This window comes from Pinus tabuliformis, chromosome 6 (genome assembly GCF_031772625.1).
Source record: "Pinus tabuliformis cultivar Carrire ecotype Pingquan chromosome 6, CPIR1, whole genome shotgun sequence".
In the NCBI taxonomy this organism is placed as follows: Eukaryota; Viridiplantae; Streptophyta; class Pinopsida; order Pinales; family Pinaceae; genus Pinus; species Pinus tabuliformis.
The window spans coordinates 1841217876-1841245595 of NC_142292.1; the positions used below are offsets into that span (position 1 = coordinate 1841217876).

The 27720-nt window shown below is 42.0% G+C and overlaps 1 protein-coding gene across 3 annotated transcripts in view; it reads right to left on the minus strand.

Moving 5' to 3' along the window:
* Positions 1 to 764: 764 nt before the first annotated feature.
* Positions 765 to 27720, minus strand: part of LOC149266366 (nuclear intron maturase 2, mitochondrial-like) — a 41141-nt gene continuing 14185 nt past the window's right edge. The window contains exons 2-3 of one of the 3 annotated variants that reach the window (XM_089430457.1): positions 1128 to 1700; positions 765 to 1025 (exon numbers count right to left, since the gene is read on the minus strand). The gene's annotated coding sequence lies outside the window, so the exon portion shown is untranslated. Of the gene's footprint in view, positions 1701 to 6293; positions 6554 to 27720 lie in introns of those variants that run through there. The other 2 variants (XM_089430453.1, XM_089430462.1) reach the window with 2 other exon arrangements.

Genomic DNA, 27720 nt, shown 5'->3' on the forward strand with positions numbered 1-27720 from the left:
AGTGTTGGCAGCTTCTCCCCATAAGAACTTCGGTAGAGCTTGATCATGGAGCATGGCACGGGTGGCTTCCATGATTGTTTGATTCTTCCTTTCAGCAACACCATTTTGCTCAGGAGTGTATGGAACGGTTGCCTCCCTCTTAATGTCAGCCTCTGTGCAAAAGTCATTGAATTCATTTGATTCATATTTGGTTCCATTGTCGGTCCTCAATATCTTGATCTTCTTGTTTGATTTTCCACCAAGGCTTTGAAAGAACTAAACCATTTGAATACTTCGTCCTTCTTCTTCAAGAAGTGGATCCATGTTTTGCAGGTGAAGTCATCTACAAAAATTGCATTGTATAAGTATCCTTCCAATGATGTTATGTGCAACATACCAGATAGGTCAGAATGGACCAATTGAAGAATATCGGAAGTTTGACTTTCACTTGAAGGGAATGGTCTGCTTATAAGTTTCCCACCTTCACAACCGTGAAAAAATCCTTCATGGTTCATGTTGAACTCTCTTAGTGATTGCTTTTCTCTCTCTTGCTTGGGCTTTGTGCTATAATACCATGTTAATTTTAGTGAACAATGGTATGTTCTATGCTTAGTATAATTACTTCAATGTTCCTTTAGCAGTCCAATGTCAATTTCCAATTTAGATTTCTAATAGCAATCACATTAACCAATAATCACATTGACAGTAGAAGTAGATAGAACATGAAACAATATACAGAAGACAAGCTCAGACAAGAGAACCCCAGATTTGGTGGATGCCAGGGAAAAAGCCCAAGATGGAGAAAACCGTTTGATCAAATCTTCTTATTATTACATCAAATGTTCAGTAGAGAGAGAGAGCATAAATACAAGAGTCAAAGTCAAAATTGGCTTGCCAAATCACTGTGAAAACAAATCTGCAATGTTCTGCAGCAGTCAACAGCACTAACCAGAAAGTCAACGTTGGTCAAAGCAACAATAGAATGTCCTCAAAACAGCTCAATCTTCTCCAGTGAAACTCGGCCTAATTAGGAGGTCAAAGTCAACCTAAAACAGTGACAAAATCAACAATCAAACTTGGTCAAACTGTTTGTCCTGAAATTTGCAGTCAATCTGCAATTTTGGTTTGCGTCAAAGTGCTCAAAATACCTTGGTTTCCATGCCAAAAGATGCAGCCTGCCCAAACAAATAATCTCCCAAAAAATCAAAGTCAAACTCTCCTTGGAAGGTCAAAGCCAACGTTGGTCAAACAGCAATCAACTCTGTAATTTCGGCCCTATAATTTAGCTCTGAAATTCGTCCTCCTTGTGCCACTCATGTGAGAGCAAGAAAACCCCAATAGTTGTACGAACCAATGAGAGAAAGAGAGAAAAATACAAGTGTTGATGATGATGTCAAATGAGGTGAGAGGTCACTTATATTTATATAAGTCGTTGAGGGTGAAGTGACACATCCATTGGGCTTTCTGAGCCTACATGATGATGTGGCTGACCTCGACAATTTGCACCTGTGGGCATAAATTCAAAATCACACTTCTGTTTGTCCAAATGAGATGTTCTTTATATCAATTTTGGCCCTCTCGAAAAGAGGAATTTAATGCAACCATCATCTCCATCAAATGAGCTGACCCAAGGTGGAATTTGGCCCTAGTTGTCAATTTTAACAAAGGACAATTGACCACCCAATGATGCCACAAAGCTCTTTAAAATCTGTGAATATTTCCTGCAAAAGAAAACGTACACTGAGAACTTAACAAATCTCTGAAATAAAAGCTATTTGTTTATTAAGACTTTTTTATGAAAGTCTATTTCTAGCCAGATAAGACGTAGCTTGATCTTGGCATGCAAAAAGTAAACTGTCCAAAAAGTTGGGCCAAACACAAGTTGTCATCTCCATGATTGCATTCAATTCACATCACGCAGGATCCCGAGGATATTCACATCATGACACAAAAAATATTTGCTTGTAACCACAGCAAATATAATCAACCTGTCAAGTCCATCTTGCATGCTACACAGTAATGTTCATATTTGCACATTACATTCTTGGTTTTATCATGCAGATAGTCATAAGACCCTTCAATCCCCCAACAGACAATGGCAGTAGTTCTAATATGTGTATAAGTTATATGTGTTCCTAACACTAACTTCTGGGGATCTCTAAACCTGCATATTAGTAGGGAACATACCCTGAAACTTTTCATAAATTATATCAACTCAAATATAAAGATCTGCTCTATGTCTACTCTGTTGTGTTCTAATCATGTACCAGCAGGATGTTAACAGTGATCAGTGACTGGTGTCAGGCTGATCAGCATTTGATATGCAAGTATTTAGTACAGCACAAATATAGAAAAATATAAGATCAATTTGCACTAGTTCCTAAACAGATACACTCCCAGCTATCATCTCATGAATGCATCATCCTCTTAGTAGACACTGTTGCAGCACGACAATATCTGAACACACTAATTGTGAACCTGCCCTTTACTGAAGATATAATGAATTAAATTGATATATGGGGCAATACTTGCAACAATTGGAAGTTGGTACATCGCTATTTCCAACATATAACTGGTATAGATCTATCTATATGCCAGATCTATTAACACTGAAAAGGATAAAAAGAAATAAAGGTGCAGTCCTTTCAGTTTATAAGCATAGATGGACATGACACATCTCATTCACCTGGGATGTAGAGTGCACCTTGCTTCTCTCAATTCCATAACAGATGATATAAAAGTTGAGTGGATAAAAGTCTAGACTGTAGATCTAAAGGTCAACGTCATTTTAAACCTAGCAGCAGATATCTGCTAGGAGAGAAAAACCTCAACAGACCATCTCAAGGCTATCATAAAACTCGTGGAAAGAAAAGATAATCTGACATAACTCCCAGCAAGAATTTCCCATTTTCAAGAAAATGCATGCTCGTATCATCTGCATCTAATGAATAAATACAAACCACTATTACCTTCCGTGCTTATTCAAATGCATTATATCTGTCTTCTACTCATCACACTTCACCCCTGGGATAATGAACAAGACTGTCTGTTTCATCTAAGAAAATATAAGATCAATTTGCACTAGTTCCTAAACAGATACACTCTCCATAGACCACAACAACTTACATGCAAATGTCAATGGCTTTACCAGACCACAGCCTAGCAAAGGATAAAATTGAACTTGCAAAGGCCTCTGCATATTACTTTAAGAAACTAGATTTTAGAATGGCAAAAGATTATACTAAACTAAGTTTATAATTGACCTCTAAATTGGGAAGAAACATCATCAGATTAAAGCTGCAACATTGGACTGGAGACTAGTGGCTATATTCTCAAAGCTTCATGCCAACTGCATTTCATCAAGACCATGTTGGAAAGACCATTCCCAACTCCTGCCATTTTCTCCAAAATTGTGACAATAGGATATATTCAATGCATGACCATATGAAATATCATCCCTGGTTCTTTTCCATAATCATTTCCACCATCACTCAGGAAAATAGTTGTTGGGTGCTTCTTATCCACATCGGGATAATTGGATCCCCAATAAATTACCTCTTCTGCCAATTTTAGACAAGAAAAATATAACTAGTGCCCCCTGTTGCAACACATTGAAGAAGCCTGGATGATTTTTTTATCAACGATATGGAGCATGCGAGGCAGCTATGGCTAAGGTTCTGCCCTAGTAGCTCACGCATGACGTTCCTTGTCTGTTTAGGGCATAGGCCATCCTTGTATGGCCAGTCCTCATTCTTCTGGTTCAGTATTCACTCCCATTGAGTGCCTCTAGAACCTCTATGGCAGCGGCAGCAGAACTCTGAACTCCAGCTTGTTCTTCGTCCTCTCTCGGCATTGCTGGTGTTTGCATGGAGACTAAATTTGGGCCATCCATGGGAACCAACATGGATGATGGTTGCAGATCTGGCCCTCTCCTTTCTCACGACATTCTAGGAGGGGTCTCCTTCAGTAATGGTGTACAGAATGACCCTTGTTCTTGCAAGGAGGCTAAGCTCGAGCCATATATGGAAGCTAACAAGAGATTTGGCCCTCTTCCTTCTCATGGCAATCTGAGTGGGGTTTCTTTCAGTGATATAGTGAAGAATGCCTCTCATTCTCCCTCAAATCAACTTTTGGTTTAAGAGGCTGGGCTTTATCTATTCTGATGGTGCAAACTGAGTCACAGGGTTCGCTGAACTTGAACATCGAGGTTCGAAGTTCGGTGAACTTCAAAACAAGGTTCAAATTTGTGTATGGTTCAGTTCAGGTTCAGTCCAAACTCGTTGCCGTTTAATAATTAAAATTATTTTCAACCAGCAATATATTAAGACCCACTCCCCACTAGCTGATTTCGGATTTGGTTTCAACGTCAACAATTCTTATTACTATTAAAGCGCCTGCTTCAGGGCCTCTGCTCGTGATCCCTGTTTCATTCACTGAACAAATCAGACCCGGCCCCAAACAGTTGGCACAGCACAGAACCCACTTTTAGCTGAACAAAGCATCAAACCTGAACAAATAGAGAGTACCATAGCGAAGAGTGTGTGGGTGCGGCAAGCAACCATCGAAAGGGGTATCAACAAGAGATCACTCATAGTTTCCAATGAGGGCTCAATTGTTCTTGGTTATACTCTATAAATTATATTATATAATATAAAATTTATTACTTGAAACCTTTAGATGAGCATATATTTATATATCATTTTACATAAAATAATATTTTATTTCAAAAATATATATATATATTAATGTATATTTATTTTCATATATAATGAGTAATATATAATGAATTCCATTATACATATCCTTATTTTTAACCTCATCCGAACCTTATCAGAAAATTTGAATCAAACTTAACCATTGCCGAACCCTAACCATGTGACATAGGGTGCAAGATGTTGAAATTCAGGGTTCTTTCTACAGTAATAATGGTCTTGTGTGCTGCCTCAGTGATCTCTTGCCTCAATTAGTGGATTCCTGGAAACCTAAGATAAAAGGAGAGGCTTTCATTTACCCCTATATAAAGGGATTCTCCATTGTCAAGTTCAATCTTGCAAAAGACAAGGATTTGATCTTATACTCAGGATCCTAGTTCTAGGGAAACTCAGGATCATGCATGAAACCTTGGACTCCATTCTTTGAAGTTTGATCCAATTACATACACTCTATCCTCGGCTCCTGCATGACTTTCAAATCTACCTTTGCCATTTTCAGATTTAGCTTCTCTTCGAGCCATTGGCAAACCTTTTGGAAGGTTCTACTTCAGAAGTTCAAAACTAAGAATTGCAACACCACAACTTATGCTTGAATATGTGTTGAAATGGACTTTCACAAAGGGTCTCGACTCTCAACAGAAATAAATTTTACAATGATGACAAGTGAAAATTGCTCCTGAAAACAAGCTAGATTTGAAAATGTATCATTCCATTGCAGAGCATGTTTTGAAACAGGGCATCTTGCAGTGCATTGCCCAAAAGGGCCAAAGCAAATTAGGAAGCACCAATGTAAATTAACCCGTTGGGCTGGCACTAAGAAAGAACATCCAATTGATTAGAAGGGAATATCCACCTGACCTAGAACCACCGAACGAGGAGCCAAAATTGGTTCAAGAGAAAATCAGAAAAACATCATCCAAAGAAGACCATCCATTACAAGCAGGTAACGGTACCACAAGGTATGGTTGAAAAGTAATCTGCTTTTACTCCCATTCTGGGTCGGGAAGTAGAGCTCCTGCTTATCCCTCAGCCTAAGGTAAGCTGGGGGGGTCAGGCTGAAGAAGATGAAACTGTCGAACATTCCAAACCTCGAGAATAAGACAGAACGGGATTAGAGGGATCAGTAAGGACATCATCAAATGCAGAAGAAATTTGCATGACAGTGAAAAAGCAGAAAAAACCTCCTTCAGTAACAGAGCCAATGGTGGGAAGAAGCAGGGCACATAATCCAGTTTACCCATGTATTGCTTCTGTCTTTTGTTATGTAAGCAATTTGTCAGAATTTACTCATGTAAGAAACTCTGGGATAAGCATAAGTACTATCTGTATTTGGTAGATAAGGCACTGGCAATTTTGTTTGAAATCTGAGGCTGGAAAATTATGCAATCTCACTGTTGTCTTTTTATAATAAAAATTTCACCAGTTGCCATAAAAAATAATAGAGCATATTGAAGAAGCCTGCCCACTATCTCTTCCTTCAACTGTTGCGGTTCTAAAGCAAAATTTGCTGTATTGTCAAACAGAATCACACATAAAGAATCATCACTAGTAGTTCTATGCTGCATAGCAATGAATCAAACAATAGCCTCATATACACAGAACCCTGCCTACAACTGTGTCGAGGCATATATTTGGCCATGGTTGATTTTCTATCAAAACTGAACATTGAACCAGACTTGTCAATAACAAAAACCACATGATGAGGTGTGTGCTTGGAATGGCCACAGACAAAAATATGACCATCTACAGTTCTGTAGCCAGTAGAGGATGCAACTGAGTCAATTCTTTTCGCTGGAATATGTCATAATTTCTGTGCAGTGAGACTTTAAGTACTGCCATCAATTTCATTATGCTCCTCAGACCTGCATGTGAAAATACGGAATCCCGAATCACAACTGCAGCAACTGATTGCGTTTCTCCTATTTGTTAATTACTGAAGCAAATTATTTATTGTTTCCTACAATAAACACTGAAACGAATACACTGGAGCCTACACTGTTTAAATTATAAGCGGAAACAAGACACTGAACAGGAAAGAGATAGAACACATCTACACAGTTATTTTTGGACAAATGTCCCCAGGAAAACCCACTGTGGGAAAACCGGTGCAGCAGCTGAGGGTTTTATTATTATGCAGTAGTAATTTCTAAATACAATCTCTGGATGCCTTCCTGACAATCCAGTTACAGAGAATATCACTGACAGAAAGATAAGTGAGGTTACCTCACACTATCACTGCAAATCTTGGCTGATCCAGCCACTGAATGTGCTGCCTCTACGCAATCACTGCATCAGCCCAGCGTCACACCCTCTGGGGTCAGCGTCACCCCTTCAGCTGATCGATTTGCCTCTGAGATTCTGACTTCTACTCTCCCAGTCTCACACCATGGCTTTTAGCTCAGAAATTGATCTCCCCAGAAAATTTTCAGACTTGCTCAAGGCTCTGCGCTACCTCTGCGTGGCCCTACGTCAGCCTCTTCTTGCTCTGCGCTACCTTTGCTAGATCTCTCTCTGCCTTCTTTGCTAAGTATTCTCCAACTGGGAAAGATTTTCCTTCGGATACTATCCCTACCCCTCACTACAAAAGATCACTATCGAAAATATCTTCGGCAGCTGCTCAGCTTCAGAAAATCGAACTTCTAATCTCCCCTCTGTGTGTGTTCTCCAAGTGCCCCTCAAGCCTCTTCTTATATCTTTCTGTTGGACAACCAATGGCCCAGATTAACTTCTAATCAATGGCTTAGATCATTTTGGCTTGATCCTCGTCTTCTTCTAGAAGTTACACCCACAGTTTAGATTAATACCCATTAATTATTTTAATTCCCTAAGTTTAGACGTAGGGTCCATTAAAAATAATTAATTATTTTAATAAAACTATCTCTGTGTGGAATTTCCCAAAACCGTTTTTGGGTATTGGAGAATGCATGTGTCTAAGCCTCCCTGCAAATTTTGAGACTTAGATCACATCTAATGCTACCATAAATCAACACTCCCTCTTAGCGAGGAATGTGCTCTAGCAATGCATTCTGCTGAAGCATCATGATGTTCTTTACCATCCCCTTTTGTGTTGCTGATGTCTGGCATCCTGTCCATCAACTACTGCGCAAATGTTGCATTTGTACTATTGTTGACCCTACCACTGTCAACACTGCGTCTGTACTGCAACTCCCTCTCAATTCTGCATTCGTGTTGCTTCTGGCATTGCCACTGCCAACTGCATCTACACTGCAACCTTCTCCAACTGATGCTGCTACTGCATCAGCAACGGAAAAGCATCCAAAATTACTAAAATGGTGATCAGTATGATGCATCTCGTTGCTGGAGTCTGACTGTTGATAGTCTCTATACTGACCCTCTAAAGCCTCTTCATTGTTGCTAACCTCTGCTCTGTGCCATCTGCACTGTTGCCAACTCTGCTATGCGCTGCTCAGTCTCTGGCATTACTAGCCACTACAATTGTCACTCCGACACTCCTCTGCACCAACTGACACTGGTCCATCCTACTACTACTTATCTGGGCTCTCGTAGCAAGAAATTGATCCGAGAGGTGGGCTCCTCAAGGATCATGCCCATATGTAACTCTTTCGAACTACAACTCTAAATCAGCGCACCTCCCTCCTGGAGGTATCTCGGTTGTCATGGCAAACTCCTCCTTGATCTTCGCGGCTACAACCTTCGGATCATGCTTCTCATCTTTGTCATTCTTCCTGAGAGGACACTGTGTTGCGTAGTGACTGAATTCATCACACCTAAAGCATTTGATCTTTGAAACATCTTTCTTCTTTTTTTGTTGCTCCTGCTATCCCTCGGATATGAGGGTTACATTATCTTCCTCCTCTTTGGGCTTCGACCCACTGCTGCTGCTTCCGTCAAGTTTACACTTGACCAAGTCTCTCCTCAACTCCTCTTGCTTAAGAGCTACCCAAATTTCATCCCAGTTTGGCAAAGTCACCCTCGCCAAGATGGCTCTGGACAAAGACTTGCCACTCCTCAAATACTGAATTTAGGGCTAGTTTTACCATCTTGGAACCTTGAGCTGTTGACCCCATAGTTGTTAGCTCATCTCGGGTCTCCTGAAGCTTAGTGAGGAACAGATCAATGCGCTCCCCCTTTTGCATCTGCAGAGATCTCATCTTCTGCTCTAAATACATCTTTCGTTGCTCGGAAGATCCTTGATACAGCGTCGACAATGCATCCCACATCTCCTTGGCAGTCCCTCTGCCAGCGATGTGACAGACCACATGATCCTTCACTCTGTCGAGGATCATTCTCTTTGTTTTCGCCATCTCTCCCTTGTATTTCTTGAGCGGATCTGGATCCGCGGGCACAACTACCACGTTGTCGACGTAGGTTTTGAGAAAATGCTCATCCAGAAGGCACGACATCCTTGCCTTCCAGATCACATAGTTGGATGCACCATCCAACCGATCCTGATCTCTCAACCCACTGGCTGCCATCCTTGCCAAACGAAAAAGTCGAATAGCCTCCTCTCTCCTCTGCATAGCACTAGACTGGTCTACGCACTCCCTGCTAGAGCTTGTAGATCTGCCCCTCCGTTGTTGCTCAGCAAATGAGAATTCAGACTCCTTGGCTAGAAGTCCTCTGAGGAAGAATTCCCTCAATCGTGTCTCTCTCTTCCCTCTGATGTCTTTCTGCCCAGCAACTGCCTGCAGAAAACTGTGTCTCACCAAAAAACCTCCTCTTCACTGAATCTTTTGCGTTGCTCCCTCTGACACTGGCAAACTTCGATCTGGAAGTCTTACCTCTCTATCGACTCACCCAGAGAGAGCCCTTCCTCGAAAATTTTTCCCTCCTAGTCTGGACTGTGCAATCCCTCTGGGGATTCGATTTACTGCCTATGCAGCTCTTCGACCCTCCTTCTCTTCAGCGTTGGGTTCTTCCGGCTCTGCTCTCTTGCTTCACCTACAACTCTGATACCATGTGAAAATTTGGAATCCCGAATCACTAGTGCATCAACTGATTACATTTCTCCTATTTGTTAATTACTGAAGCAAATTATTGATTGTTCCTATAGTAAACACTGAAACGAATACATTTCATCCTACACCATTTAAATTTAAGCGGAAACAAGAAACTGAACAGGAAAGAGATACAACACATCTACATAGTTATTTTTTGACATGTCCCTGGAAAAACCCAATGCGGTAAAACCGGTGCAGCATCTGAGGGTTTTATTATTATGCAGTAGTAATTTCTGAATACAATCTTTGGATGCCTTCCTGACAATCCAGTTACAGAGAATATCACTAACAGAAAGATAAGTGAGGTTACCTCACACTATCACTGGAAATCCTGGCTGATCCAGCCACTGAATGAGTTGCCCTTGCCTACCTCTGCGCAGTCATTGTGTCAACCCAACGTCACACCCTCTGGGGACAGCATCACCCCTTCAACTGATTGATTTGCCTCTGAGATTTTAAGTTCTACTCTCCCGATATCACACCCTGGCTTCCAACTCAAAAATTGATCTCCCCAGCAAATTTTCGGACTTCTTCAAGGCTTTGTGTTGCCTCTGCTGGATCTCTCTCTACCTTCTCTACTGAGTATTCTCCGACTAGGAAAGATTTCATTTTGGATATTATCCCTACCCCTCGCTACAAAAGATCACTATTGAAAATCTCTCCCACAACTGCTCTGCTTCAGAAAATCAAACTTTTGATCTCCCCATTGTGTGTGTTCTCCAAGTGCCCCTCAACCCTCTTATTATATCTTTCTATTGGACAACCAACTACCCAGATTAACTTTTAATCAATGGCTTAGATCATTTTGGCTTAATCGTCGTCTTCTTCTAGAAGTTACAACCACAGTTTAGATTAATACCCATTAATTATTTTAATTTCTTAAGTTTAGACTTAAGGTCCCATTAAAAATAATTAATTATTTTAATAAATCTGTCTCCGAGTGGAATTTCCCAAAACAGTTTTTGGGTATTGGAGAATGCATGTGTCTAAGCCTCCCTACAAATTTTGAGACTTAGAGCACATACAATACTACCAGAAATCAACACTGCAAAGAAGAGTTACATAGAACAAACTCTTTCTAATCATCATCAGTACAAGCAATTTCGAATCACATTTGCTTCCAATAAGACTCATGGGTAAGTTCTCTTTTGGCCCATCCTCATTAAGGCCATATTTTCTTGTCCCATGCCAAGAGCCATCATACATATGTGCAATCATGATACATAGGACAATGAATCAAATTAATGTGGCAAATCAATGTCGCCCTGACTTTGTGCTTTGTTGACCACTCCATGTCAACTACCCTATAGCAGTACACCCCTTTTTCGCAAAAGGGATTTCATCATGTTCCAATGTTCAGATCATCCAGGATTCATCATCAGTCTTCAGTTTATTAAAGTTGTAAACCCATTCTGCATGTTTATAATGTAAATGATCTTAGTAAGACCATAATGTATGTAACAACCTAGGTAAGCCTATTATTTTGATGACAATTTTCATTCTAGGAGGTTTTTCGTCTCACTGATTCATCTGTGTCTCTAAACACAAATGATCGACAAAGTTTTTCCCCTCCAACCTCACCCCAAAACTAGGGTGGACGTTGTCGTCAAGATCTTAAGTAACTCCTAGTGTTCTAGTCGAGTCTTTTGTAAATTGATTTGGGGATAATTTTAACTAATTGCTTAAATCATTTTATTACAAATCACTAGGTCTACTAGATCATCTTTGTGTCACAGAATTGGGTAAATAATTGAGAGTCTATAACGAACGGGTGTTCCCCCTTCATGTGTTAAATGTGATTATCTTATGTAAATAATATTTTAGCCATGATATTGATTGCTCGAAGACTAAGAAGAGCTTTGCAACCTGAGAGCCTCGGCTCCACTCTGTGAGAACCGCACTCTACGGGCTTTGAAGCCCGCGGCTCTGCCCGCTCCCTACGACACCTCCTTTCTGCGAGCCTGCCTGCAGATGTCCTGATTCCGATCTGAGACAATCAGCAGATTATCTGGCTAGAGTTTGGTCGTTGCTGCGTGGCTGCCCCTGTGGCAGCCGGCATCAGGCCAGATCTTATGGAGTCGCAGGGCCAACACACGGATCCGCCCTCTGATCCTGCCTTTGATGCTTTCAATCAGCTCCTGGCCGGCTTGCCTCCGAAGAAAAGAAGTGATGCTTCAAAATTCATTAAGAAACTCGATGAAATTCCTGAGATCTCTTTGCCTCCGGAGACCCCCATTCAAGTAGCTTTGTCTCTGGCGGATCGTGGACTCATTGGCCAATTCACGGGACTTTGGCCCTCTCCGAAAACTACTGAGCAATGGGTTAATAGGAATTGGGCGCCTCTAATTAATCAAAGTGTAACCTCATACTTTCTAGGGCGAGGGTATTTTCTTTTCGAATTTACCTCCAAAGAAGACAAAGACCTAATCTTTCAAAATGGGTCGTATTTCATGGGTCCTCAGGGACTCTATCTGAACAAATGGACTTCGGACTTTGACCCGGCGGTCGATGTTCCCAAAGCTGTTCCAGTATGGGTTCGTCTCCCAAATCTGCCAGTTCATTGTTGGAACTGGGACTCCTTGAAACACATTGGCAACTCCCTCGGGAAATTCATAGATCGGGCAAGCAACAAGGATCAGTACGACTGTGCCAGGATCTGTGTAGAGGTAGATCTAGAGGTGGGTCTACCAGAGGCAATCAAAATCAAAGTCGGCAGCTAGTCTCATGTGCAGATCTTGGATTATGAACAGCTGCCATTCAAATGCAGGAAATGTCACGTGTATGAGCATTTCGCCCGAAATTGTCCGACCAATGCAGAGCCAGAGAAAGGGAATGAAGAGGGTTGGAACCAAGTCAAGCGAGCAAGAGCCAACCACAAGGGGCAGAAACAGGGTGGACCCTCTGGCAAAGGAAATCTCCAGGCTAATGTCCAGCGCCCCCCTCCCAAAAAGATGCAAGAAAACAAATTTGACCCTCTAAGCCAGCCGACAGAAGACAGACCGGAGGTAGAAACCCAAAAACCAGTCTCTCCAAGTAAAGGCACTCCATCAGCTTCCCCCAAAGAAGCTGGAAGCCCCAAAGGCACGGCCTTAGAGGATGAGGAAGAAGAGCAGGAAACTGATGAGTCAGAAGAAGAAGGAGAAATAGGAGAGTCCCAAACCTCGGTAAGAAGATCTACAAGAGGCCGTAAAACAGACAAAGAAAAAAGAAAGCAGCACACCTACAAAGGCAAGCTATAGGGCAGCCAACCAACTTTGGAAAAACTGCTAGCCTCAAAGCCCAAGATGTCGAAAAATCAGCCCCAAGGCTCCAAGGGAGCCTACCAAAAATATAAATAATGAAGGTCATCTCCTGGAATTGCAGAGGTATGGGGAGTAAAGTTAAGGAAGAAGCAATAAGAAACTTAATAAGAACAGAAGCCCCAGACATACTTCTCGTCTAGGAGACCAAGCTGGAAGACAAAGTCTTCCTGCAAGCAAGCAAAAATCTATGGTCCAAAAGTGAAGCAAGAGCAATCTCGGCTAAGGGTGCCTCGGGAGCGATTGGTACACTATGGAACTCCAATAGATATGCAGTCATTTTTGAAGTGAGCAACATTCACTGGTTGTTGCTAAAAATGCAAAATCTGGACACAAAGGAAACCTTCAGCCTTTTCAATGTATACTCTCCAGTTAATATCCGGGAGAAAAAAGACTGCTGGGACACTATAAGACGACAGGCAAACTTGACAAATCTGGAAAATAAAATCATTGCTGGAGACCTCAATCTCACTCTTCACTCGACTGAAAAAAGGGGAGGAAGTGCAGTCCGAGATCCGGCAAGAGAATGGGCGGAGGATCTTTTGCAAGATTGGGACTTACTGGACATCAAGCCCTCATCCAGTAAGTTCTCTTGGTCTAATAAAAGAGTAGGTCCTGTACATATTGCTGCCAGGCTAGATAGATTTTTCAATGTTGTTAAAAGCGCGATCGGGATTTAATCGGCGCCAGGAAAAAAGCGGAAAAAATCGTTAAAATCGGGAAAAAATCGGAAAAAATCGGGAAAAAATCGTTTGGCACAAAAATATTCATTTTTTTTCAATTTTTTTCAATTTTTTTAATATCTAAACCATCTACAACATAAAATAAATACATTGACACATAAATATGATAAAAAAACTAATATATAAGATGTTTAATATCATTTCTAGCGCTAAAATCACACATAACATTGAATCATGTCCTGAATAGTAAGTCCTGAGTCCCAACTCAGCCTCAAAATATCAACAAAAAATATGATAATGTATCTCATCATGTCATAATGTCATATACAATAAAATGAAAGTCTAAGACTCTAATCCTATTGATTTCCTCTGCCCCTCTTGCGAGAAAATGTCACTGCTTTCCCTTTTCCCCTAGATGAAGATGCTGGTGCCTGTGGTGGTGGAAATGGCAGTGGAGTCTGACGTGCTCTAGAAGCTGAAGAAGTAGCTGTAGAAGTAGCAGCTACTGTAGGTAGACAGAGACCACGTCCTCTAGTGGTAGCCCGGGTAGGCAGTGTCACCTCCTCCTCCTGCTCCTCCAACTCCTCCTCCTCCTCCTCCTGCTCCTGCTCCTCCTCCTCCTCCTCCCCCCCCCCTCCTCCTCCCCCTCATCCTGCACTAACCAATCCTCAGTGGGATCCATGAGAGGCCTCTCGATCTCAACCCTCCATTCAGCAGTGGTGTCAATCTCATCCAATGAGATGGCATCCATATCAGGTGTCTTGTCTAGTTGCCTCACCCACAATCGAAGATTGTAGTAGACATAGACCATGTCATTAAGTCTACGGGACTCCAACCTGTACAAAGTTCATGAAATAATAATTAATAATTAATATTATAAAAAAAAATATTGTTTAATGAATTCAAAAATTTATTTGGAAATTTGCAATATTTTAAATGTTTAAGTGTTAAGTTGTTAACCTATTGCGCTTCTTGTTGTGTATTTTTTCAAATACACTCCAATTGCGCTCACATCCCGAGGAGCTGCATGTTTGGCTGAGGATGCGTATGGCAAGCTTTTGCAAAAGGTGTACTCTGCCACCATACATCTTCCACCATGCGGCTACAACAAAATTACAAATAAACATAAGAAAAAAATGGAATTTGAAGAGACAATGAAATTTGAAACAAAGTTACAAACTAAAAAATACCTGGCATTTTGGCCGTCCTATCAAAGATAGCCATATCAAAGCCAAATGTGCCACCTGACATCTTATACGTCTCAATTTGTTTAGAGATCTCCATACGTTGTTCTGGAGTTCTCACCATCTTTTGGACACAGGTTAATAATCCATCCATGATCTCAGCATCAAAATCAAACCCACATGCATAAGAAAATGTAGGGTTCAGGAAAAGCCCAGCAGCATGAATGGGACGATGGAGTGTGTTGTTCCATCGCTCATCAATGACGTTCCATAGAAGGAGTTGTCTCTGGAACCCATCATCTCCCTTGTCATCATAGTAGGACCGAATGGCTTCTTTGGCCCTGTCCATGGCTTCATACAAATAGCCCATTGCGGGCTTCTCACCATCTACCAACCGAAGAACCTTTACCAAAGGTTCAGTGACAGCGCACACCTCCTGCACTCTCGCCCAGAAGTCTTCTTGGTATGAAACAAGTCTGCAGACGGCCTCTCCTTCTGGTTTGCGGCTCATTGGCGAAGAACGCCACTCCTCTGAAACAAACATTCTCTTCAAATCCCACATAGATTTCAAGAGGGATTGAAGAGATATGAAACTCGTCGCAAACCGTGTAATGGCGGGGCGCACCAACTCTTTGTTGTTGGTGCATTTTCTCATCAAGCTAAGCACAGATGTGTGATTGTAAATAAATTTTGTGATGCTTTTTGATGAGTCAACAGTCTCTTTGACAAAGGGAATTTTCCCTATGTCCTCTAACATCAAATCAATACAATGGGCAGCACAAGGTGTCCAAAATAAAGTAGGATGCCTGTCCATAAGCATTCTACCAGCAGCAACATAATTTGCAGCGTTGTCCGTTATGACTTGGACAACATTTTCTGCACCCACCTCCAAAATAAACACATCCAGCAAATCACATAAATTTTTTGCATCTTTGATTTGATGAGTTGCATCAATAGATTTGATAAACATAGTCCCCCTGGGACAACTAACCAAGAAGTTTATAAGGGTTCTCCCCTTTTGGTCAGTCCAACCATCTGACATAACAGTGCATCCTGTTTGTGCCCAGGATTCCCTAAAATCCTCCAATCTTTGGGTGCAGTCACGCTTTTCATCTTGAAGAAGCCGGCCTCTGAAATCATGAAGAGAAGGGATTTTGTACCCCGAGCCAACACTGGCAATAGCATCAACAGTAGGTTGGAAAAATGGATTATTCCTTACAATGCTGAAAGGAATATCACTCCAGAGGAGAAATTTTGTCATCAACTTGTCAGCTTGTTCTTTTTCAGTTCTTTTCATCATTGAACCGATAGTTGGTTGTGCACCAGGTGTGGTTCGAGGAACAAAAAATGATGATGCAGCTACCGGATTGACTGACGCTGCAGTAGAACCAGTGCCACTTGGCCCACTTCCTTCATCTGACCTTTTTAGTTGCCTTTTGAGTTCTTCTTTGGCCTCTTTAGAGTGCTCTAATTCTCCCAATGCTCTCATGGCTTTTCGGATAATTTCAGCATTTGTATTAGGACAGGGCACCACATCACGTCCAGGGATTTGTGCAAGGTGGAACTTCAACCTGTACACCCCCCCGAATATCTCCTTTCCACACAACTTGCAATACAAGTTTTGTCTATCATTCGGAGTTTTAGGGTCACCATATTCCCAGAAAGGATCCAATTTCCTTGGCATGTTTGTTTTTGAATTTTGAATTTGCAAACCTATGGAAAAATAAGGATTAGGAAATAAGAATTTAGGATTACATAATACAAATTACAATTTAGCATTTACAAAATTACAAGTTAATTATTTCCAAAATCCCAATTTCCAAACCCAAGTTACCCAACCAAATGCCAATGGCAAATGCCAAAAAACAATGAAAATTCAAAAAAAATAAACAATGTTTAAAAAAAATGAGAAAATAAAAATAAAAAATTGGTTCTCATAGTCATAACAAATAACCCATCCCAAATCAATGAAAAATTTCCAAAAATTCTTTAAAAACAATGAAAAACAAAGTTTTTATAGAAGCAAAACAAAAAAAAATTAATCTACATACCTGGTTTATGGACAAATTGGTGATCTTGGCTTGGATTCCTCCTAAAAACGCTTGGATTCGCTCCCAAATCCGACGGCAACCCTTCAGCTCCTCTCCCTCACTTCTTCTCCTCCTCCTCCGCGCGGACTGCTCAATGAAATAAAAAAAAAATCGATTTTCCATATAAAAAGCCCACTGCCCCCGTGCCCTGCGATTTTTACCCAAAAAATCGCGATTTTTTCGAAAAAAATCGCGATTTTTTGAAAAACTCGCGATTTTTTCGAAACCGAAAAAATCGCGTATAAAAAAAAGTGCCGATTTTTATGGATAAAAATCGCGATAAAATCGGTTTTGCGAAAAAATCGCGATTTTATCGCGATTTTAACAACACTGAGATTTTTCATTCAAAAATCTTTCCTGTTACTTGGCTTAGAACCCAAAATGCACATTCTTGCTAGCAGCATCTCGGATCATAAGCCTGTAAAGTTAGAGCTCCTTGCCCATCTAGATCTGGGCCCTATCCCCTTTCGATTTAGCCCCCTTTGGATTAAGGAGCCTCTTTTCATGCAAACTGTCAAAGATTGTTAGAGCCAACCTGTCAAAGGCTCACCCTTCTTCATCTGGGAGGAAAAGCTCAGAAGGGTTAAAGGAGTTCTGAAACGCTGGGCCAAAACCCTGTCCAATCCTGCAACAGAAAGGAAAGCCATCAAAGCCTCTCTTGCCTCTCATCAAATCCACATGGAGAGCGCTATAGTCACAGAGGAGATGATAGATCAAGAAACTCAGCTGCAACAGAGATATCATAAGGCCTGCTTAGCTGAAGAAGAATATTGGAGATTAAAGTCTCGAAATCTTTGGCTCAAAGCAGGGGACAGGAACACGGGTTTCTTTCACAAGCAGGCCCAGGCCAGGAAATGCTTCAACACCATTTCTGAGATCAAGGAAGATAATGACACGCACAAGGAATTTGCAGACATTAAGAAAGCAGCCTTCTCTCATTTCCAAAACTTGTACAGTGATGATCAGGAGTCACTTCATCACCAAGAGCTGCTAGACATCATCCCTCAAGCTATCTCTCCTCGTATGAACGGGATCCTAGAGGAAAAAATCACTAAAGAAGAAGTTAAAAAGGTTCTCTTTGACATGGATCCGGACAAGGCCCCGGGACCAGATGGCTTCTCCACCCGGTTCCTCCAAGTCTGTTGGCCGATTGTTGAAAAAGACCTTCTCAAAATGATACAAAAGTCCCAAATTACACAGAAAATAGGAGGCAGCACAAACTCCGCTTTCTTAGCTTTCATACCAAAGGAAAAAGGAGCCAACAACTTCAGCAGATTCCGTCCGATCTCATTATGCAACACTGGGTACAAATTAATCACCAAGGTCATTGCAAATAGACTGAAGCCCATTCTGCCTAGAATAATTCCGGAAAATCAAGGAGGCTTCATTCAGGGAAGGCAGATCGTGGACAACTTCACTCTCGTTTAAGAGGTAATACATTCAAGTCTTCTCCAAAAGGAACAAGGTATGGTGATCAAACTCGATTTAGCAAATGCCTTTGATCGAGTAAATCATAGATTTCTTTTAAAAGTCATGTGCAAGTTTGGCTTTGGAACAAATTTCATAAATTGGATCCGGGCATGCATCTCAGAGCCATGGATTGCCCCCCTTGTAAACGAAAGAGCCACTGAATTTTTTAGAGCCTCGAGAGGACTTAGGCAGGGATGCCCCCTATCCCCTCTGCTTTTTGTCATCCAAGCCTCTGTCCTCAGCTTTCCGTTAGACAAAAAGATGCAAGATCAAGAAATTAATGGACTGTGTATTGCTAGAGGGTCAAAAGCATTAACCATGCCTTATTTGCGGATGACACTCTGCTGTTAGGCAATGCCACACTTTCCTCAGCCTCTAAGTTTAACGTTGTTCTGGATGATTTCAGCGAGGCCTCAGGCAGCGTTGTTAACAAGAACAAATGTCATATTTACAGCTGGAACACCTCGCCCAGGATTCTCTCTACCATATCTAGATGTCTGGCCTTTGCAGCCTCCTCCTCCTGGACCTCATTCAAATATTTGGGTCTACTTGTTTTTCATAAGAGACTTACAACCAAAGAATGGCACCCTCAGCTTGAAAAATTCAAGTCCAGGATCCAAACCTGAGGCTATCGCTGGCTCAACGCTACTGGAAAGTCTGTCCTCATAAAATCCGTGCTCTCCAGCCTCCCCTTATTCCGTTTTGCTAGAATTCTCGCCCCGGTAGCCATTCTTAACAAAATGGATGAGTTCATGCGCAGGTTATTACACAAATATCTTTCAAAAGAATACTTACAAGAGAAAAAGAGATGTATCCAAATCCAAAATCAAGAAAATGGCTCCAAGAGAACGAAAATTTCAGCTCCAAAGATATCGAAATGCTTCAAGAGATCTCCAATAGACAAACCAAGAAAACGTGTGAAACTCTCTCAGGAGAGAACTAATCCCAAGTCAAGTGATGATAATTTACAAATGAGGCCTCACTTGTATTTATATAAGCCTCTAACAATTCGAATTGGTCAAATTGGCCTAATGGGCCCCTAAGAATAACTATAATGTGCAAAATAACAATAAAATTGGTGACAATCCCACCAAATAGCTCAAGATTGTTCAATAAGCCTTCCTAATGAGGTCGAAATGATAGAAAATGGTACAAATGGGTCGTTGGGAGGCCTAGACAAGTCCTCCATGTGCCAAATCGAAAAGGAGGGCTCTCATGATGATAACCAAGGGGTTAGCCCTTTTCTTTCCAAGCAAAACATCTACGGTGCTCCCAAGTGGCTGTGGGGACAAAATGAATGATCTCATGGGTCTCCAACTGGATCAATATGTCAATACTCCATCCATAAGGGCAAGAATGACGATACAAGCCCTCCCATGTCTCCATAAGTGAGACAAAACCCCATCTGGGCCCTGGATCAGATGCTAAGTGTCTGGTGAGTATGTAGCCAGTTAGGCAATGTGGTCCAAGTGCATCATCATTTCTGCATGAGTGGGGCACAAGCAAGTCAAAACATGGTGCTGAAGAATCCCATGTGTTGATCTTTGATAGCTTGGGAGGTACTCCAAGCGCTAGGGTTCGGGGTTTGAACGTTGGAGCGCCACAAAAGTCATTTGTGGGCTTTGAACCCAAGGTTGGGTTTTTGCACCCATCGATGTTTGGGTCAAAACCATGAGGCATTTTCTACATGTGATGGATGGAGATGATAGAAGGCGTTGAGGAGAATCCAACACAACCAAAATCATCAAAATCGAAGTTGTAGAAAATGAGATGTGAATTTTTGAAGTTAATAATTGATTTTTGGGCATTCAAGTCATGTAGGCTTGAAGATAGTTATGTCCAAAAGACATGTCTATTGGAGAATTCGTGGAGCCCTTCTCTTGGATAGAAATAGAAGGTGTATGTGATGTTATTTTCACCATCCAAGTGCATTATTTCATGGTAAATAAACCTGAAGTAGCTGCAGCTCAAGAAAGAAGGCCGAAGTTTGGAAAAGAGGAGAGTTTTGGGTCTAAACTTGTGTTTTCCACGAGCAGAGTTGGAGCAGAGGAAGGATGCAGCCTCAAGGAGCAAATTTGGATTGGTTGTGGATGTGTTTTGTGGCAGATTGTCTCCATTTTAGGGTGTCGCAAGTCTATACTTGAGAACAGAGGAGGGTCACAACCTTAGATCACAGTTGTGGAGCCGCAACCCTATTTGGAGCGCTAGAATAGCCCAGAATTCAAGGACATTGGAAAAACACTTCAGAAAGAGGCAACCACAGTTGTTAGGTCATTTGGAGAAGGTAGAAGGGGTTGATGTGGACTGTTATCATGCCCTAACCAATCAGCCTATCCTACATCAGAGTGACACCATATTTGAGGTATGGTAATGTTGATTTTATGTTGAAATTGTTGCTATGTGGATGTAGTTTGGATTGGGTACCTTGTGGACTGTTGGAGGGCAGATTGTAGGTGACCCAGGAGTAGCCCTAGATGCAGCAGACTTGGACAGTTGTGTGTTGGGTGAAGTGTTGAGCCTATGTAGCTCTTTGATGGATGAGAGAAACTACTAGAAGGAGGCAATTTGAGAGCTCAAGGATTGGCCAGCCTAGAGGAACAGTTTATGACAGCCCATGTTCATTGTTGGAGAAGCGACTTGCAACAATGATAGGTGGCAACCCTCCTACCCTATGTTAGCCTTCATATAGCATAGTGGAAGGCTATAGTGGGAAGAAGACCCTGAGTAGCTGAGGAGCAGTAGTGGGCAGAGGGAGTTGTTCACAAATGGAGTTGTGAACAACTCAAATAGAGTCTCGATGTGTTGATGTGTAGATGGACTTACGATCAGCGTGAGAGCAAGTGGAGTCATGTTCAGTGTGCAGATGGACTTGCTTCATTGATAGTGGCAGAGTTGTTGCTGCAGATCAAGAGCGAAGGAACAGCAAGACGAAATACGACATAGAGGTTGTGATTGTGCACTAGAGCAGCGAGATTGTCATTGTATCTTGTATTCTTGTACCATTGGATATTGGAGGGCCACTATTCCTGGTACGAGAACCCTAGACAGTTGTATTACTCGGTTTAATATAACGAAGATTGGGTTGTTGTACATATTTGTACAATATTTTGTAAAAAGTTGTCTATTTTTGTGCATATGTGATTTATTGTTATTTATATTCCGTTGTGCAAAGTAGCTTTGTTGCGATTCTTGGTTTGGTAACATCAGAGATTTTAAGATTTTATCCTAGTCACCAGGGTCGTCGAAATTAAACATGGTATAAGAGTGTGTTTGAGCTACTTTGGGAGACAGTGAATCAAAGAAGTGCACAGCGAAGTACAGCTTAAGAGGTAGTTGGTCACATTGTAGGTGAAGGGCTCACTACAATGTCGAAGTTGCAGGTTGGTCTCTAGTATGAGGACAGGTTAGAAGGGTTGTCCAACTATAGTCCTTGGAAGGAAAGGATCAAGTTGGTATTGTAGGTCAACAAGATCTGGGATTTCGCTGAGAAAGAGATCAAGAAGCCAACCGACCCTAAGGATCTAGAAGTGTACGAGGAATTGGATACGAGGGCGAGATTGATCATCCTTGATGGTGTGAAAGATCCCCTAATACCTCATTCGTCCAGGGTGAACTCTGCTCATGAGATGTGCATGGCTCTTCAAAATTTGTTCCAGAATAAGAACGAGAACTAGGTACTGGTATTGGAGGATAAGTTGAAGTCCACCAAGATGATAAAGGGTGAAGGAGTGACTCCGTATATGACAAGGCTGTCTCGAGTTAAAGATGAGTTTGTTGTCGTCGATGTGACTATTTCAGATTCGGATATGGTGAGGATTGCTTTGAAAGGATTCACCGAAGAATGGAAGCCCTTCATCAAGGGGATCGTTGCCAGACTAGAATAGGCTGTGGGACGACTTCATTTAGGAATAATTGCGAGACAAGGATCTTCATTCGAAGAAGAAGGCTTTAGATGATGATGTGGCACTTGCAGCACAAGTGAAGGGTAAGTAGAGAAAGGACTCAAATAAGATCAAGTGTTTCAGCTGTGGTGAGATGGGCCATTTTTCGTCGAGATGTCCGATGAACAAGAAGACGGAAGATGACGAGAAGAAGAAAGGGAAGCAGGTCGTCGGTGTTACCACTTCTGCTGAGATTGTTAAAATTGACAACTAGGGCCAAAACTCCATGTGGGTCACCTCATTTATGGCAGCTGATATTTTCCTAGATTCCTCTTATCGAGAGGTGTAGGATTGATCTAAAGATCATCCAATTCCGACAAGTATTTATGGAGATATGAATTTATTTGAAATTACTTGACAAATTGTCAAGGTCGGCCAGCAACTAAATATGTGGCACAAATCATATAAATACAAGTGAGATTAATTCATTTCAAATCATCTCATCGTCTCTCATTCTTCTCTCTCTCCTTGTATGATTGGGTATACACAAGGAAGAGGATCTCTCACACGTGGGAAGCAAGAAGACGCACGCTGAAAGAGGATGCAGGAAAGAGGACGCAGAAATTGTTGACTGCATTGACCGAGTTTGACTGAGGCAGCAGAAGGCATCTTTGACCTGCGTTGACTCATCAAGGGTGCGGTTTTGGTGTGGCTGCCTCTCCTAGGCAGGCCGCAGATTTTGGCGCAAAAACCAAGGCAATCTGACCTCTGGTTTGACCAACATTGACTGCCCTAGTTTTGGGCAGCAGTTTGACTGTGTTTTTGGGGCTGTTCAAGGGTTGTTTCTTCAGGATGTTCGAGGGCTAGTTGACCAGAAATTGACCAAGCATATTGGAGGTCAATTTCAACTCGTTTGACCAAGTTTGACTTTGATGATCTAGGGTTTGTTGCTACTGATATAAAATTACAGAATCTTGATTTTGTACTATTTCTCTCTACTGAACTATTGAAGATAACAGAAGATTTGATCAAAGGGTTTCCCCGCATTAGGGTTTGTCCCTGGCTAGCCACCACATCTTGTGTATCTTGTCTTGGCTTGTTTTTTGTTGATCCTTTAATGTTCTATCTGCACTTTACTTAAATGTATATGTGATTGCTAATCTGTGGCTAATAAGAAGAAAAGAAGTAAACTGCTCTAAGGATAGAACATACCATAATTTAACATGGTATTAAAGCTGAGGTGAAGACAAAGCCCAAGCAAGAGCAAGAGCAATCACCGAAGAGAAGGTTGGCAAGGCTATCCTAAAAATTTCATGGGGTCCTCAACACTCTTCCCCGCCAAAGACAAGCTCCATGAGAAGTCTGACTATTACAGATGGAAGATGTCTCTCGATCTGACTTTAGAAGATCAGGAAGTGTTGGACCATGTGAGAGGCAATATTGTTGCGCCTCCATCAAATGCATCTGATGCTACCAAAAGCAAGTGGTCCAAGGGAGAAGTCAAAGCAAGGAAGATTATCCGGGACTCTATCGACAAGCGCCTGGTGGCTTATGTTTCCGAGCTGACAACCTCCAAGGAAATGTAAGATAGACTGGTGAGTTTATTTAAAGTTAATGATGCAAATCAAGTTATGTTCCTTAGAACTAAGCTGGAGGAAATTAAGAAGGGCAAAGATGAGAGTATGCAAGCATATTTCTTAAGGATCACCGAGATCAAGAATGATCTCCTATCTATTGGGGAAGTAGTTCCTAACAGGGAAATGACTATCACAACTCTTGGAGGATTGCCACCTGAATGGTATATATTCAGGACTCATTTTCTCAACAATAATGTCATCCCAAGATTTGAGGAATTGATGACTAGATGTATTCAAGAAGAGACAAGGATGGAAGAGCAAGAAATGCCCGCACTTAAAGGCCATCCCTCTGCCTTTTCTTCTCATGCTAAAAGAAGAAACAATTCTGGGGCTAAATCCAAAGGAAAGGTTGGACCAAAGGGTGGAAGAAAAGGTTGATGTTACAATTGCAACAAAATGGGCCACTATGCGAGGGAGTGCCCTGATAAAAGGGACTCACACCATGACGATGACCAAAATCACTCTCAAGGCAATCAAAGGAATGGCAGGTCCAATGGCAGAGGTAAAAGAAATGTCAAAAATCAAGGAAGAGGACAACCCTTCAAGAAGGCAAGAAACTCCAGGTATGAATCTAATGTTGTTAACAATAAGCAAGATGAATATTGTCTACCAGCGGCCCTCTCTACTACTGCTCCCCCAAACTCACTGGGAAATTGGATTATTGATAATGGTGCCTCAAGGCACTTCACTGGTTACAAAGAAGCACTCTCCAATCTGATAGAAAAGGAGACCAACCTGGAAATTGTCCTGGGGACAATGCAAAATATCGCGTGAAAGGCGTAGGGAATGTCACTCTTCAATTGAATCAGGGTAATACAATTCACTTGCAAGAAGTCCTATATGTACCTGATCTCAAAAAGTACCTGGTGTCTGTTTCGGCAATGGAAGACAAAGGTTACAAGGTAACCTTCTTCGATGGCAAGGTACGTGTATGGAAAAAGAATTTTAAGGAAGCTTTCACTCTTGGGTTTCGAGTCGATTCATTATATCAGGTTGGAGGAAGTCTGTTGGGTGTCATGTCTTGTGACACATCACTTCAGTCCAATCTATGGCATCGGAGATTTGCTCACCTTCATTATAAAGCTCTACCCAACGCAAGACAAATGGTGACAGGGATGCCCGAGTTCCGAGTAGAGCAAGAACGTGTATGTCCTGGATGTGCCGAAGGCAAGCTCAAAAGGGGACCATTCCCCTCAAGACAAAGCAAGACCTTCGATATATTGCAGTTGGTTCACTCAGACATATCTGGTATGATGCCTGTGAACTCGTTGGGACGATATTTATATTACCTCACTTTTAGAAATGATTATTCTCGCAAGACTTGGATATACTTCTTAAAAATAAGGATGAAGTGTTCACTTGGTTTCGTCACTTCAAATCCTTGATCGAGAATCAAACCAAAAAGAAGATCAAGATCTTAAGGACTGATAATGGGACTGAGTATGAATCCAATGAGTTCCATGACTTTTGCAAAGAGGTTGGCATTAAGAGGGAGACTACAACACCATATACCCCTGAGCAGAATGGTGTGGCGGAAAGGAAGAATCATACGATTGTGGAAGTTGTCTGTGCTATGCTTCACAATCAAAGACTTCCGAAGTTTCTATGGGCCGAAGTTGCGAATACCGTCGTATATGTGCAAAATCGATGCCCTCATCAAGCATTGGGTTCCAAGACTCCCGAAGAGATGTTCACTGGTAAGAAACCTAACGTATCTCATTTTAGAATTTTTGGAAGTCCGGTATATTTTCATGTGCCGAAGGAGAAGAGGAATAAATTGGGTGCATCTGGAAAGAAAGGAATCTTCGTGGGCTATAGCGAAAACACTAAGGGCTATAGAATCTATGTGGCTGGTCAAAGGGAAATCGAGATTAGCCATGATGTCACCTTTGACGAAGATATGGCTCTTAGCAAAGTTGACAATCTTCCTACTCAAAGGGGATCTAAAGAAGCTGACACCAGGGAACCAAAGGAAAAGGAAGATGAGACGATGCTCGATGTGGAAGAACCTATGGATCCTATTGATCCCCCTCCGCAAGAGCCTTCCTCTTCTAGGAAGAGGCCTTCATGGCTTAGGGGGACACTTGATGATGTTGAAGGGCACGTTGCACCCAGGGGAACCTTCTGGGAAAGTAAGAAGCCGACCAGGTATCAGGGATACTTGACCATCATGAGCATGATCATCCAAAATGAGCCTTCGTCATTTGCAAAAGCTGTCAAGCATCAAGTATGGAAGGATGCTATGACTGAGGAATATGAGTCCATCATGAAAAACGATGTCTGGGATGTAGTCCCCAGACCCCAGGACAAAACAGTTGTCACTTCGAAATGGCTTTACAAGATAAATCATGCAGTTGATGGAAATGCGGAAAAGTATAAAGCTCATTTTGTCGCTCGTGGCTTCTCTCGGAAGGAAGGTATAGACTATGACGAGATATCATAGCCCTTGCCCGATATACCACCATCCGCTCGATCATAGCCCTTGCTGCTTCGCAAGGATGGAACCTACATCAGATGGATGTCAAGACCGCGTTCTTGCATGGTTCAATCAAAGAGGAGGTCTATGTGGAGCAACCCGAAGGATTTGAGATTCATGATCGAGAATCTCATGTGTGCAAGTTGAAGAAGGCCCTCTATGGGCTGAAGCAAGCACCCCGAGCATGGTATGAGAGTATCGATAGCTACTTGATGAAGCTAGGATTCACTAGGAGTGAAGCCGATCCTAACCTTTACTTTAAGGTTGAAGATGACAATCCTCTCATACTGGTGTTGTACGTTGATGACCTCTTTCTAACAGGTGTAGACCCTCTCATTCACCAGGGAGTTGGCTTCTGAATTTGAGATGAAGGACCTAGGACTAATGCACTATTTCTTAGGACTAGAAGTCTGGCAGAAGCCAGGGGAGATTTTCCTATCTCAAGGAAAATATGTGGTGAAGATATTGGAGAGATTCGATATGGTGGACTGCAAGCCCGTGACTACCACGATGGAGCTTGACTTCAAGAAGTTAAGTGGTAGTGCTGTCGTACCCGTTTTACGAAATACTACCGAGTATCGTCAACTCATCGGAGCATTGATGTTCTTGGTGAACTCTCATCCGGATATATGTTTTGCAGTCAACATATGGTTGAGCCTCACCACTCACATTGGACTTGTGCCAAGAATCTGTTGAGATATCTTCGTGGCACAATCACTCATGGGTTGAGATACACTGCCATAGATGTGAGACTACATGGATATACCAATGTTGATTGGGTAGGCAGTGTGGTGGACCGAAAGAGCACTTCCGGGTGCTGTTTCTCTTTGGGATCTACCTCGATATCCTGGATGAGCAGGAAGCAGAAGTCGGTGGCTTTGAGCACTGCCAAGGCAGAGTATATTGTTGCTAGTATGGCCTCTTGTGAGGCGGTCTGGTTGTGAAAGCTCTTCAGTGAGTTGTTTGGATTTACATTGGAATCTTGGATACCACCGTGTACCTTTGTACAACCAGAGCGGGATTCGTTTATCAGAGAATCTCGTATTTCATGATCGCTCCAAGCATATCGATATTAGGTACCACTATATTCGGGATATGGTGCAGCGGGGAGCAATAAGGCTCCAACATATCAGTACAGATGAACAGGTCGTCGACATTTTGACGAAGCCCCTTGGAAAGGTCAAATTCTTCACTTTCCGAGAACGACTTGGTGTCATTCAAAGACCCTCTTATGAGGGTCGAGTATGATGTATTGAGCTCTGGGAGCTCCAAGGGGGCGTGGGGTACTTCTTGGAGTGACATGCGACCACAGGGCGACTCACCATCT